Source organism: Mus caroli, unplaced genomic scaffold, assembly GCF_978045245.1.
Source record: "Mus caroli unplaced genomic scaffold, Mus_caroli_1 scaffold_17, whole genome shotgun sequence".
Taxonomy (NCBI): domain Eukaryota; kingdom Metazoa; phylum Chordata; class Mammalia; order Rodentia; family Muridae; genus Mus; species Mus caroli.
This window is the reverse complement of record NW_028227272.1, coordinates 74349018-74365373: the sequence shown is the minus strand read 5'-3', so window position 1 is coordinate 74365373 and position 16356 is coordinate 74349018. Positions and strand designations below refer to the sequence as shown.

Sequence of the window (16356 nt, the reverse complement as noted above, 5' to 3'; positions counted from 1 at the left end):
TAGAAAATGAAATGCCTGCTTTCTGAAGGATCGTCTGCAGACATCATCACACCTGCTGTGTTCTCAAGAGAAGTAGTCATTGCATCACAGTCTACCAGACTCACTGATGGTTATAACTAGAGCATCAGAGGCTTGGGAATAGCCTCAGTATTCAGGACAGGAGCACCCAGCAATTGCTAAGATGATAACACACACACATACACACACACACACACACACACACACACACACACACATGCAGCCTGGTTCCAGACTGCCACAGAAAGACATGATGCACAACTTGAAACAAGTAAATGGTCTTATCCCAATTCTGGATCGTCATTTGTCATTTGAGATCTTAGGTTAAAATAAAAAAAAAACACGACTTTCACTAAAAGCATGTTCATTCAAATTAATGGCTAAATCTTACTCCAAGTTTCTTGCATTAGTGAAACACCCCAAAGTGCTCCAAAGCTATCATTGAAAGAAGTAAGAAAAAGGCTACCTGCATCAAATGATGATTTTTTTTAAGTATTTTACTATTTACATCATTGAAAGTTCACATTACTAGTATTTTCACTCTGACATTGCCGAGTCAATGAAATCCATATGAGATCTGTTATACATTACTTTGTTTCTGTCTTTGTCATATTCAGAACTTATATGAATTCACTGAGTTACTGGGAACTGAACTTCCTGCTCCATGCACTCTAAGCTTGCTCACACTGAAGGCTCCTAGGGTTCCCGACCCTGACTTTAAATCCTTTGAAACTTAGTATAACATCACTAGTACCCTGAGGTTTCTGTAGTGGTTTCTCTCCTAAAGAAGAGAAAACTAAGGAAGTGAAAGATCTGTATAATAAAAACTTCAAGTCTCTGAAGAAAGAAATTATAGAAGATCTCAGAAGATGGAAAGATCTCCCATGCTCATGGATTGGCAGGATCAACATTGTAAAAATGGCTATCTTGCCAAAAGCAATCTACAGATTCAATGCAATCCCCATCAAAATTCCAACTCAATTCTTCAATGAATTAGAAAGTGCAATCTGCAAATTCATCTGGAATAACAAAAAACCTAGGATAGCAAAAACTCTTCTCAAGGATAAAAGAACCTCTGGTGGAATCACCATGCCGGACCTAAAGCTTTACTACAGAGCAATTGTGATAAAAACTGCGTGGTACTGGTATAGTGACAGACAAATAGACCAATGGAATAGAATTGAAGACCCAGAAATGAACCCACACACCTACGGTCACTTGATCTTCGACAAGGGAGCTAAAAACATCCAGTGGAAGAAAGACAGCATTTTCAACAAATGGTGCTGACACAACTGGTTGTTAACATGTAGAAGAATGCGAATCGATCCATTCCTATCTCCTTGTACTAAGGTCAAGTCTAAGTGGATCAAGGAACTTCATATAAAACCAGAGACACTGAAACTTTTAGAGGAGAAAGTGGGGAAAAGCCTTGAAGATATGGGCACAGGGGAAAAATTCTTGAATAGATCAGCAATGGCTTGTGCTGTAAGATCGAGAATTGACAAGTGGGACCTCATGAAACTGCAAAGCTTCTGCAAGGCAAAAGACACCATCAATAAGACAAAAAAACCACCAACAGATTGGGAAAGGATCTTTACCTATCCTAAATCAGATAAGGGACTAATATCCAATATATATAAAGAACTCAAGAAGGTGGACTCCAGAAAGTCAAATAACCCCATTAAAAAATGGGGCTCAGAACTGAACAAAGAATTCTCACCTGAGGAATACCGAATGGCAGAGAAGCACCTGAAAAAATGTTCAACATCCTTAATCATCAGGGAAATGCAAATCAAAACAACCCTGAGATTCCACCTCACATCAGTCAGAATGGCTAAGATCAAAAATTCAGGTGACAGCAGATGCTGGCGAGGATGTGGAGAAAGAGGAACACTCCTCCATTGTTGGTGGGATTGCAAGCTTGTACAACCACTCTGGAAATCAGTCTGGCAGTTCCTCAGAAAATTGGACATAGTACTACCGGAGGATCCAGCAATACCTCTCCTGGGCATATATCCAGAAGATGTCACAACCGGTAAAAAGGACACATGCTCCACTATGTTCATAGCAGCCCTATTTATAATAGCCAGAAGCTGGAAAGAACCCAGATGTCCCTCAACAGAGGAATGGATACAGAAATTATGGTACATTTACACAATGGAGTACTACTCAGCTATTAAAAAGAATGAATTTATGAAATTCCTAGCCAAATGGATGGACCTGGAGGGCATCATCTTGAGTGAGGTAACACAATCATAAAGGAACTCACACAATATATATTCACTGATAAGTGGATATTAGCCCAAAACTTAGGATACCCAAGATATAAGATACAATTTGCTAAACGCATGAAACTCAAGAAGAATGAAGACCAAAGTGTGGACACTGTGCCCCTTCTTAGAATTGGGAACAAAACACCCATGGAAGGAGTTACAGAGACAAAGTTTCGAGCTGTGATGAAAAGATGGACCATCTAGAGACTGCCATATCCAGGGATCCATCCCATAATCAGCTTCTAAATGCTGACACCATTGCATACACTAGCAAGATTTTGCTGAAAGGACCCAAATATAGCTTTCTCTTGTGAGACGATGTCGGGGCCTAGCAAACACAGGAGCGGATGCTCACAGTCAGCTATTGGATGGATCACAGGGCCCCCAATGGAGAAGCTTTAGAAAGTACCCAAGGAGCTAAAGGGATCTGCAACCCTATAGTTGGAACAACATGATGAACTAACCAGTACCCTGGAGCTCTAGTCTCTAGCTGCATATGTATCGAAAGATGGCCTAGTCGGCCATCACTGGAAAGAGAGGCCCATTGGACTTGCAAACTTTATATGCCCCAATATAGGGGAATGCCAGGGCCAAAAGAATGGGAATGGGTGGGTAGGGAAGTGGGGGGTGCTATGGGGGACTTTTGGGATAGCATTGGAAATGAAATTGAGGAAAATATGTAATAAAAAATATTAAAAATTTAAAAAAAGGAAAAAAAAAGAGAAAGAAGTTTTAAAAGAATCCAGGGATAAAATTGTCCGAGAAGGAAGCTGGCATAGAAGGGGCTGCAGCTTCTCTAATGACTCCTATGGAGAAGGAGAGTGGATGCTTGACTTCTGAACTCTGGGACGTTCTGAGCTATGGGGTTCTGACCCTACCTCCATGGTGTCTAACTTAGCTGGATATCCACCTGCCATTAACAAGTTAAAAGAACAATGTAAGTCTTTTAAAAATCTAGGAATACAAGATCAATAAATTATTTTAAAAATGATCCCTAATGCAATATTAACAAAATAAAGTGTTGCTGTTCTTTTTTTTTCCCCAAGTGGAGAGTGCATTGTACACTCGCTGGCTATTCCTTGGACTAACAAACTGGCCAGGCCGTGAGTAACTATGTAGCTGGAGTGACAACACTCCCCTCCAACACCATAGATTATCTCATAAAGACCTCATTGCCAGATACAGAAAGCCTCCTTTTGAGTTGTTAGACAGTGGAGTCGTGGCGTCTAAGAGAAGGCCCAGACAATATAAGCTATTACTATTGCCCGTGGTTGCCTCCCACCCCCCCAAAAAAATATGTGAGCCCCTACTGCTGAAGACACCTCAGACTTAGAACACAAGTGTTGAAGGAATTAATCTGGCTCCAATATGGAGCCACCTTCCTGACAACTAGCTTTGTCGATACTGAAGGAGCTAAGCAAGCCATCTATAAAGAAAAGAAACCAGTACTCCTATATACCTGTAACACCTACAAACAACAGCGATGACCAATAAATATAGCAAGGTATCTGTCAAACCTGCAATAATGGCAATTGTACCCACAGCTATCAATATTGGTCATTCATAAAACCAATATTACTAAAATGAAAAGAAAAGAAAAGAACAAGTAGCCATAAAGGTGAGGGGAGAAGAGCATATTAACGTTGATGTTTGATTAGACCAAGAAATAGTAATTTAACACTTGTGTGACGGGAGAGTAGGGAATAAGAAAGAAGCTATTGGCAGGTAGAAGGACTGAAAACTTTGCCTACCACTGTCAATATGTAACAGAACACACACACACACACACACAGAGAGAAAGAGAAAGAGAGAGAGAGAGAGAGAGAGAGAGAGAGAGAGAGAGAGAGAGAGAGAGAGAGAGAGAGAATACACATACAACAGTTGCCACTGAACCCTTAACCTCATCTCATGGCTCTATTCCTTCTTTACAAGCTATCTCTGTTAGTCTCTCTCTCTCTCTCTCTCTCTCTCTCTCTCTCTCTCTCTCTCTCTCTCTCTCTCTCTCTCCCTCCCTCCCTCTGAGACAGGCTTTCTCTGTATAGCCACACACCTGCCTGCCTCTGCCTCCCAAAGATTTATTTATTTATTTCATGCATATAAGTACACAGTAGCTGTATGGATAGTTGTGAGCCACCATGTGGTTGCTGGGATTTGAACTCAGGACCTTTGGAAGAGTGGTCAGTGCTCTTAACCACTGAGCCATCTCTTCAGCCCCCATGAGTCCCTTTCTAATATTTGGTTTCAGAACATTAAAGCAGAAAAACTTACAGGTGCTCACTGGACCTAAATGTGAACTATAATATTTAGCAATCATCCAGCCAGATCTGTGCTTCTGAGTTCTTACACTTTTTTACACATGATGGTGGTTCCTGAGATTTGCTACTCAAACGTCATAGGAGTTCCAAACCCTTTCTTTTATTCCCTTCCTATTTTCATACCCTCCCCATGACCATTCGGAAGGAAACTGTGGATGGAATTCATGTGGCTGTGGTTGGTCCAGCAACTAGAGAATTTATGGTAATCTGACAGCTAAGATACAAATGATAAGACCCATTTCCCTCCCTGTTTCACTCCTCTTCAACTTTGCACATTCAGTAGTTGGGGGCTGATAACATAGCCTCTGGTTTGCTACAAAGATGTCTAGGTTTAACACCAAGGTCACAAGGCAGAGCCTGGGAGTTGACCTACAGATGTCTATTCTCCACACACAAGTGAGCAGAAAGCCGGATACTGGCCATCACTAAGCCATGTGGAGCCCTGGCCACCAAGTCAAGAAACCACTGGATGTTCCAAGGCCACTGAGATGTAGGGACCTGTGTTGTAACAGTCATGGCAATGCTAGTCAAGATGGCAGCATCGATATGGTATTGGTGGGCATTGGCAGTACTGAGCTGATAAGCAGAGACCACTGTTTCAGTACATATCTGGCTCTTATACACTGCCCCCACCACCTCTGCTTCCCCAGACATTTCTATGATGGATGTGGTACTTACCTGGCCTAATATGATGTTCTTCTCATCTCTCTCAGCACTTCTTAACTTTGCTTCACACTTCCCTGCAGACATTTTGAGCTTCTCTATTCTGCTTTCTTCAGATTTGCCCCATCAATATTCTCCAACCCTTCCTGTTCCTTTAGTGTAGGACAAACCTATCCCTGAGAGGGTTTTATATCCTAGATTACCATACATCTATTAAAGCATTTGGTAAAAAAAAAAAAAAAAGTCTATTTATTCTCTTATCACAAGTGCTAATCTGAACCCAAATTCAGAAGAATTTATGAAGCTAGGCCTCTTTTCTGTAGCCACAGTGAAGTAGCAGCCATTTTTTAAGCTTCTTAGAGGAGAACTCTTATTCCACTGAGATAAAAGAAATACTACAAAGCATCCCATAGTGGGGAATTGCACTGCAGAAGGCATGTCAGAGCAGAAACATCTGAAGTCATAGGTTCAAACTCAGAGAGTGGACCTGCAAATGTGGGTAGCTAAAAGTTGTCTCCTTGAAAATGCCAGAAAGATTTTGCTGACAGGACCCTGATATAGCTCTCTCTTTTGAGGCTATGCCAGTGCCTGGCAAATACAGAAGTGGATGCTCACAGTCATCTATTGGATGGAACACAGGGCCCCCAATGGAGGAGCTAGAGAAAGTACCCAAGGAGCTAAAGGGGTCTGCAACCCTATAGGAGGAACAACAATATGAACTAACCAGTACCCCTCAGAGCTGTGTCTCTAGTTGCATGTGTAGCAGAGGATGGCCTAGTCAGCCATCATTGGGAGGAGAGGCCATTGGTCTTGTTAAGATCATATGCCCCAGTATAAGGGAATGTCAGGGCCAGGAATAGGGAGTGGGTGGGTTAGGGAGCAGGGCATGGGGAGGGTATACGGGGTTTTGGGGATAGCATTTGAAATGTAAATGAAGAAAATATGGAATAAAAAATAATTTAAAAAAAGTTGTCTCCTAACCTTTATCTGTTCTATAATCTAGGTCATCTGAGCTACTGATAGTGTGGCAGGTAGGTAAGAAATCCCCCATATGATCAAGTGTCCATGAGGAATATACACCTATGTGATAGGACAAAAATGTATAACAAATGGGTTAAGTTAAACTGCTTCTTAAAACAATAATGATGATAATAATACTATCCACAAGACCCTTTACATGTTTTGCCTGTGGGACAGATACAGCTTTTGTGTTGTTAGTGTAAAATGCTTCCTTTGCCAAAGCAGCACTTTCCATTCCCAAGTAATGTTTTCTAAAGACAAATGCAATACATGGAACCTCAGGTTAAAAGGAAAAACAAAGCCCAATATTGGTTTAAAATGGTTTAGGAAAAAAGAAAAAAGAAGCTGCTTAACGAAATAATCAAAGGATCATAAATGGCAGGTTTTTCTTTAAAGTAAAGATTGTTCCAAAATTTGAAATAAAACTGAGGAGAAAAAACAGAACAGTAAGTGTATTTCATATTGTCCAGATTTATCATAAAAATAAATGAAAGATAAAATGAATAATGATGTACTTGTAGTTAAGTTTCTTAATGTTAAATTGCTTTGCAATTCTTTCTAAGTTGATACTGCTTGCTGCTTGCTTCATCATACAGTGTGCTCCAATCATTAGGAGAAATGACCGAGACACACCTGCCTTTGGATTTGGCTTTTCGAGTTCTCAACACCAAAGAACAAAAAAGAGTACAAAATGTCCAGAAAAACCGATAATGGACACAACAATATTCCCAGTGGATAATGTAAGGCCTGAAAACAACATATTCCCCAGGTAGATTATCACCTATCACCTCATAGAAACCCATGGATGAAGAGAGATTCTGGGGGCTGGAGAGATGGCACAGCAGTTATGGACATCTATCACCAACATGGCTGCCTCCCACCCTCTGTCATTCCATCCCAGAGGATGAGATGCAGACCTCTGGCTTTCTCAGGCTCTGCACATAGGGGCTATGTAGGCATAAATGCAGGCAAAATATTCACACATATAATACAAAAATAAAATACATATTAAAAAATGAAACTAAAATAAAAAGGATCCCAGAGGGGCATCGCTTGCTACAGCTGTGAAAACCTCGACGACTCTGAAAACAAAGCAAAGCAAAACAAAACAAAACAAAAATTTCCCTAAGAAACTTCCCTAAGGGAGCTGCTTTAGACATAGAGATTAATCCCACTACAAAGAGAGAAAGCACCATAAGGGACAATGTCCCATCCTTGGAGGGAAGGAGGAGCCTCAGCTCCAAAGATGGCTGTGCTTAAAACTGCTGCTGCCTAAATTTCCTTTACCAAAGTTCCAGTCAAGGAACTACAGGTGACCACCTGCAAGGTGCCTTCGATAACTCTTAATGTGACAATCAAAAATGTTAATTTTCTTTCTATTATTGAATGAAGTGTCTAGCCCCATTCTCTAGATTAATGACCCCTGACTCAGTACAAAATGAATATTTGTAGAAATCAATCGGCGTGAATTCCCCCAAACCATAGGTCTTGCTCTTGTCCATCTCATCTTTGAAAACTGAGGTATTTTACACTCAGTATCAGGGTGTAACTTTGGGTATCATAACAAAAAAAAGAGGGCATTTTTGACCCATTGTTTCTCCAGCTATTTTCTATACCAATGAGAAATCTAGGATGCTTAAAACATATAACAACTGTCACAATAGTGGTAGCTAAAACCTCTTTTTGACCAAGTTCAAAGGATGAAACATTCTAAAGAAAACATTGACAATTGGATTTCACTCCCGATTCTTGGTTAAGGGTATATATCTTTTGTAATGACTGCTGATACATTTTTCAGGATTGATGCTAGACTATCCACTCAGTGAAAATGTAGTAAAACCATTGTTTTCTACATTGTCTCAGCCTGGATAATGTCACAAAGACAAGGTTACTTCGATCTGAAAAATGCAAAAAGGCTGTAGAGCTTAAAAGTATTCTTCAGGCAAGATAAAAGGATACCGTAACCTTTTAAAAACAAAGATAAGCCCTGCTTTTGAATTACCAGTAGTTGTAACATTATCTTGAGGGTTTCTTTTTTTTTATTAGGTATTTTCCTAGTTTACATTTCCAATGCTATCCCAAAAGTCCCCCATACCCACCCCCCCAATCCCCTACCCACCCACTCCCCCTTTTTGGCCCTGGCATTCCCCTGTACTGGGGCATATAAAGTTTGCAAGTCCAAAGGGCCTCTCTTTCCAGTGATGGCGAGGGTTTCTTTCTTTATCCTTTGTCACAGTTGCTATAACATAATCCCAAGGCTTGTAACCTTTACCTTTTAATCTCTCAAGCCATCAGATTCCTCCCTAAATTCATTCTTTCATTTTTTATATATAACATTTTCGATGCAAAGCCATCAGTAGGTTGTTTGGGGATTTATTTATTTATTTTTTTATCTATCTGTCTGTCTGTCTGTGTGTCTGTGTTGGTATGCTAGGTATATGTTGGAATGTGCAGAGGGAGGAAAACATAGAATGTGAGATCCTCTAAAAGTGGAGAAAGGTGTGGTTGTGAGCTACCTAATATGGCCGTAGGGACTGAATTGAGGTCCTCTGAAAGAACAGACAAAACTACTAACTAGTCATCTCCCCAGCTCCTCTCTCCTTTCTCCTTCTCCTCCTCCTCCTTCTCCTCTCTTCTCCTTTCTCCTTCTTCTTCTCCTTCCTTCCTTCCTTCCTTCCTTCCTTCCTTCCTTCCTTCCTTCCTCCTCCTCCTCCTCCTTCTCCTCATCCTCCTTGGCCTCCTCCTCCTCCTTCTTCTTCAAACAGGCCAGAAGATCTCACCTCTTGAAACATTTGACATGAGAATGGCTTTACTGAAGCAATTCATAATCATGACCTTCCAGGTTCATATTTCTTTGTATGTTTAAAAGGGGTAGTAGATACACCCACCTCATACTGCATGTGTTGAGGCTAAAGATTAACATATCATGTCTTCCTTTATTGCTCCCAACATTATTTTTAGAGACAGTGCCTCTCATTGAATCTGGCACTTAATTATTGACTAGGCTAGCTAGTTACCATCACCCAGAATCCCCCTGTTGTCTGGCTCCTAGCATGGGGATTTTAAGGTTGTTTCACCACATCTTGCTTTTGCCTATGTGTGATGGGAAACAAAATTCAGGTCATTAAGATTGACTTTTGGGATAGCATTGGAAATGTAATTGAGGAAAATACATAATAATAATTTAAAAAAAAGATTGAACAGCAAACACTTTATCCCTGAACCATTTCCATGGCCCAACTTCTGTTCCTTTGTAGGACAGTGTTATAGAGGTTATTTCAGTGGTTAGTGTAATTTTATTTTAACCTCGTATTTTCAACTTTATTTTGAAATATGTGTCTTCTAGGATATATTAATTTGAGACTAACCTTGTGATATAGAGATTTCAACATTTCCTCCAACCAGATCCTCTGTTCCAACCACTAGAACAGGAAGAGAACCTGGTAATATTGTTAAGCCTTGAACCACCCCATTCATCAGCATAGAAAGATTATTCATGACATCCAGGCACCTTCCCTGCCAGAGGAGAGGTGTCCACCCCACCCGGGAGGGCTTTGCCACAGCATCTGCAGGAGCCATCTTGGTTCCCGGATCCCACTGAGACTAGTCTGCACAGGTGAGAGTGGGGACTACAGAAGCTAACAGCTTCTGGGACAGGCAGAAGCCACAGAGGTTCTGAGGCAGACTGCATTTCGGGCTCCAGACATCTGGACACCTTCCCTGCCAAAGGAGAGGTGTCTGCCCCGCCCAGAAGGGCTTTGCCACAGCACCTGGGGGAGCCATTTTGGTTCCCGGATCCTGCCTAGACTAGTCTGTGCAGGTAAGAGTGTGGACTACAGTAGATACACAGATTCTGGGACAAGCCCTGTTTTGGGCCTTCATCTTCTGCCAGGAGGCAGGTCCAAATGCCAGATATCTGTCCACCTTCCCTGCAAGAGGCGAGCTTGCCTACAGAGAGTGCTCTAACCACTGAAACTCAGGAGAGAGCTAGTCTCCCAGGTACGCTGATATAGGATAACAGAATCAGGAGAGGAACAAGCTCTAACCAGAGACAACTATAAAAACTAACTCTAGAGATTACCAGAAGGCGAAAGGCAAATGTAAGAATCTTGCTAACAGAAACCAAGAAGACTTACCATCATCAGAAACCAGCACTCCCACCTCAGCCAGTTCTGGGCACTCCAACACACCCAAAAAGCCAGACCCAGATTTAAAAGCATATCTCATGATGATGGTAGAGGACATCAGGAATGATTTTAATAACTCACTTAAAGAAATACAGGAGAACACTGCTAAAGAGTTACAAGTCCTTAAAGAAAAACAGGAAAACATAACCAAACAGGTAGAAGTCCTTAAAGAAAAACAGGAAAACACATCCAAACAGGTAATTGAAATGAACAAAACTAGACCTAAAAAGGGAAGTAGACACAATAAAGAAAACTCAAAGTGAGACAACGCTGGAGATAGAAAACCTAGGAAAGAAATCTGGAACCATAGATGTGAGCATCAGCAACAGAATACAAGAGATGGAAGAGAGAATCTCAGGTGCAAAACATTCCATAGAGAACATCAGCCCAACAATCAAAGAAAATGGAAAATGCAAAAAGATCCTAATTCAAAACGTCCACGAAATACAGGACACAATGAGAAGACCAAAACTATGGATAATAGGAGTAGATGAGAATGAAGATTTTCAAGTTAAAGGTCCAGCAAATATCTTCAACAAAAGTATAGAAGAAAACTTCCCAAACCTAAAGAAAGTGATGCCCATGAACATACAAGAAGCCTACAGAACTCCAAATAGACTGGACAAAAAAAAGAAATTCCTTCCAACACATAATAATCAGAACAACAAATGCACTAAATAAAGATAGATTATTAAAAGCAGTAAGGGAGAAAGGTCAAGTAACATATAAAGGCAGGCCTATCATAATTACATCAGATTTTTCAACAGAGACTATGAAAGCCAGAAGATCCTGGACAGGTGTCATACAGACACTAAGAGAACACAAATGCCAGCCCAAGCTTCTATACCCAGCCAAACTCTCAATTACCATAGATGGAGAAAACAAAGTATTCCACAACAAAATCAAATTCACATATTATCTTTCCATGAATCCAGCCCTTCAAAGGATAATAACAGGAAAAAAAACCAATGCAAGGACAGAAACCACATCCTAGAAAAAGCAAGAAAGTAATCCTTCAACAAACCTAAAAGAAGAGAGCCACAAGAATAGAATGCCAACTCTAACAACAAAAGTAAAAGGAAGCAACAATTACTTTTCCTTAATATCTCTGAATATCAATGGACTCAATTCCCCAATAAAAAGACATAGACTAACAGACTGGCTACACAAACAAGACCCAAAATTTTCCTTCATACAGGAAACCCATCTCAGGGAAAAAGACAGACACTACCTCAGAGTAAAGGCTGGAAAACAATTTTCCAAGCAAATGGTCTGAAGAAACAAGCTGGAGTAGCCATTCTAATATCGAATAAAATCAACTTCCAACCCAAAGTTATCAAAAAAGACAAGGGAGGGGCACTTCATACTCATCAAAGGTAAAATCTTCCAGAGGAACTCTCAATTCTGAATACCTATGCTACAAATGCAAGGGCAGCCACATTCATTAAAGAGACTTTAGTAAAGCTCAAAACACACATTGCACCTCACACAATAATAGTGGGAGACTTCAACACACCACTTTCATCAATGGACAGATCATGGAAACAGAAACTAAACAGGGACACAGTGAAACTAACAGAAGTTATGAAACAAATGGATTTAACAGATATCTACAGAATATTTTATCCTAAAAGAAAAGGATATACCTTCTTCTCAGCACCTCATGGTAGCTTCTCCATATAATTGGTCACTAACAGGCTTCAACAGATACAAAAATATTGAAATTGTCCAATGTGTCTTAACAGATCACCATGGACTAAGGCTGATCTTCAATAACAACATAAATAATAGAAAGCCAGCCTTTACTTGGAAACTGAACAACACTCTTCTCAATGATTCCTTGGCAAGGAAGAAATAAAGAAAGAAATTAAAGACTTTTTAGAGTTTAATGAAAATGAAGCCACAACATACCCAAACTTATGGGACACAATGAAAGCATTTCTAAGAGGAAAACTCATAGCTCTGAGTGCCTCAAAAATGAAACTAGAGAGAGCACACACTAGCAGCTTGACAACACACCTAAAAGCTCTAGAACAAAAGGAAGCAAATTCACCCAAGAGGAGTAGATACAGGAAATAATCAAACTCAAGGCTAAAATCAACCAAGTGGAAACAAGAAGAACTATTCAAACAATCAACCAAATGGGGAGCTGGTTCTTTGAGAAAATCAACAAGATAAATAAACCATTAGCCAGACTCACTAGAGGGCACAGGGACAGCATCCTAATTAACAAAATCAGAAATGAAAAGGGAGACATAACAACAGATCCTGAAGAAATCCAAAACACCATCAGATCCTTCTACAAAGGCTATACTTAGCAAAACTGGAAAACCTGGATGAAATGGACAACTTTCTAGACAGTTACCAGTTAACAAAGTTAAATCAGGATCAGGTTAATGATCTAAACAGTCCTATATCCCCTAAAGAAATAGAAGGAGTCATTAATAGTCTCCCAACCAAAAAAAAGCCCAGGACCAGATGGATTTAGTGCAGAGTTCTATCAGACCTTCAAAAAGATCTAATTCCAGTTCTGCACAAACTATTCCACAAAATAGAAGCAGCAGGTACTCTACCCAATTCATTCTATGAAGCCACAATTACTCTGATAACTAAACCACAGAAAGACCCAGCAAAGATAGAGAACTTCAGACCAATTTCCCTTATGAATATCGATGCAAAAATACTCAATAAAATTCTCACTAACCGAATCCAAGAACACATCCAAACAATCATCCATCCTGACCAAGTAGGTTTCATTCCAGGGATACAGGGATGGTTTAATATACGAAAATCCAGCAACGTAATCCATTATCTACACAAACTCAAAGACAAAAATCACATGATCATCTCATTAGATGCTGAGAAAGCATTTGACAAAATCCAACACTCATTCATGATAAAAGTTTTGGAAAGATCAGGAATTCAAAGCCCATACCTAAACATGATAAAAGTAATCTACAGCAAACCAGTAGCCAACATCAAAGTAAATAGTGAGAAGCTGGAAGCAATCCCACTAAAATCAGGGACTAGAAAAGGCTGCCCACTTTCTCTCTACCTATTCAACATTGTTCTTGAAGTCCTAGCCAGAGCAATTCTACAACAAAAGGAGATCAAGGGGATACAAATTGGAAAGGAAGAAGTTAAAATATCACTTTTTGCAGATGATATGATAGTATATATAAATGACCCTAAAAATTCCACCAGAGAACTCCTAAACCTGATTAAACAGCTTCAGTTAAGTAGCTCAATATAAAATTAACCAAAACAAGTCAATGGCCTTTCTCTACACAAAGGATAAACAGGCTGAGAGAGAAATTAGGGAAAGAACACCCTTCTCAATAGTCACAAATAATATAAAATATCTTGACATGACTCAAACTAAGGAAGTGAAATATCTGTATGATAACTTCAAGTCTCTGAAGAAAGAAATTAAAGAAGATTTCAGAAGATGGAAAGATCTTCCATGCTCATGGATGGGCAGGATCAATATAGTAAAAATGGCTATCTTGCCAAAAGCAATCTACAGATTCAATGCAATCCCCATCAAAATTCCAACTCAATTCTTCAATGAATTAGAAATGGCAATCTGCAAATTCATCTGGAATAACAAAAAACCTAGGATAGCAAAAACTTTTCTCAAGGATAAAAGAACCTCTGGTGGAATCACCATGCCTGACTTAAAATTGTACTACAGGGCAATTGTGATAAAAAACTGCAGGGCACTGGTATAGGGACAAACAAGTAGAACAATGGAATTGAATTGAAGATCCAGAAATGAACCCACACACCTTTGGTCACTTGATCTTTGATAAGGGAGCTAAAACCATCCAGTGGAAAAAAAGACAGCATTTTCAACAAATGGTGCTGGCACAACTGGCGGTTATCATGTAGAAGAATGCAAATTGATCCATTCCTATCTCCTTGTACTAAGGTCAAATCTAAGTGGATCAAGGAACTTCACATAAAACCAGAGACAGTGAAAGTTATAGTGGAGAAAGTGGGGAAAAGCCTCGAAGATATGAGCATAGGGGGAAAAGTCCTGAATAGAAAAACAATGGCTTGTGCTGTAAGATTGAGAATTGGCAAATGGGACCTCATAAAATTGCAAAGCTTCTGTAAGGTAAAAGACACCATCCATAAGACAGAAAGGCCATCAACAGATTGGGAAAGGATCTTTACCTATCCTAAATCAGATAGGGGACTAATATCCAATATATATAAAAACTCAAGAAGGTTGACTCCAGAAAATCAAATAACCCCATTAAAAATGGGGCTCAGAGGTAAACAAAGAATTCTCACCTGATGAATACCGAATGGCCGAGAAGCACCTGAAAAAAGGTTCAATATCCTTAATCAGGGAAATATAAATCAAAACAACCCTGAGATTCCACCTCACACCAGTCAGAATGGCTGAGATAAAAAACTCAGGTGACAGCAGATGCTGGCGAGGATGTGGAGAAAGAGGAACACTCCTCCATTGTTGGTGGGATTGCAAACTTGTAACACCACTCTGGAAATCAGTCTGGTGGTTCCTCAGAAAACTGGACATAGTACTACTGGAGAATCCCGCAAAACCTCTCCTGGGCATATATCCAGAAGATGTTCCAACCGGTAAGAAGGACACATGCTCCACTATGTTCATAGCAGCCTTATTTATAATAACCAGAAGCTGGAAAGAACCCAGATGCCCCTCAACAGAGGAATGGATACAGAAAATGTGGTACATTTACACAATGGAGTACTACTCAGCTATTAAAAGGAATGAATTTATGAAATTCCTAGCCAAATGGATGGACCTGGAGGGCATCATCCTGAGTAAGGTAACTCAATCACAAAGGAACTCACACAATATGTACTTACCGATAAGTGGATAGCCCAGAAACTTAGGATACTCAAGATATAAGATACAATTTGCTAAATGCATGAAACTCAAGAAGAATGAAGACCAAAGTGTGGACACTTTGCCCCTTCTTAGAATTGGGAATAAAACACCCATGGAATGAGTTACAGAGACAAAGTTTGGAGCTGTGACGAAAGGATGGACCATCTAGAGACTGCCATATCCAGGGATCCATCCCATAATCAGCTTCCAAACACTGACACCATTGCATACACTAGCAAGATTTTGCTGAAAGGACCCAGATAGAGCTCTCCCTTGTGAGATTATGCCGGGGCCTAGCAAACACAGAGGTGGATGCTCACAGTCAGCTATTGGATGGATCACAGGGCCCCCAATGGAGGAGCTAGAGATAGTACCCAAGGAGCTAACGGGGTTTGCAGCCCTATAAGTGAACAACAAATTGATACTAACCAGTACCCCCTGGAGCTCGTGTCTCTAGCTGCATATGTAGCAGAGGATGGCCTAGTCAGCCTTCAGTGGATCGAGAGTCCCAAACTTTATATGCCTCAGTACAGGGCAATGCCAGGGCCAAGAAGTGGGAGTGGTTAGGTAGGGGAGTGGGCAGGGGAGGGTATGGGGGACTATTGGGATAGCATTGGAAATATAAACGAAGAAAATACCTAGTAAAAAATAATAATAAAAAGAAAGATTATTCATAATCTTGCAGTTAAGATGTTCAAGAACTTGAGATACCTCAATGGGTGCCCAGTGGGCCTGGACATTCATCTTTAACATGGAAAATGCATTGCTGTAGCTTTAGCTGTTACATGTTGTTAGACCTTAGAGACTGGCAAAAGAGAGCATGTGGTCTCAGGGCCTGCACTGGCTGGATAGGGTCCCAGTGCTGAGAGAGGAAGTAGGCAGAAGCCTCTACACCTCACTCAGAAACTATCTCCAACTGAAACCATCACTCTTAAGGGTAGACCCCATCCATTTTCATGGCTACAGAGCCAAAACAAAATGAACTCAATGACTTTTTT

General features: G+C 40.3%; 1 long non-coding RNA gene across 2 annotated transcripts in view; it reads right to left on the bottom strand.

Moving 5' to 3' along the window:
* Positions 1 to 16356, bottom strand: part of LOC110311497 (uncharacterized) — a 463301-nt gene that overhangs the window by 378787 nt on the left and 68158 nt on the right. The window lies entirely within an intron of this gene.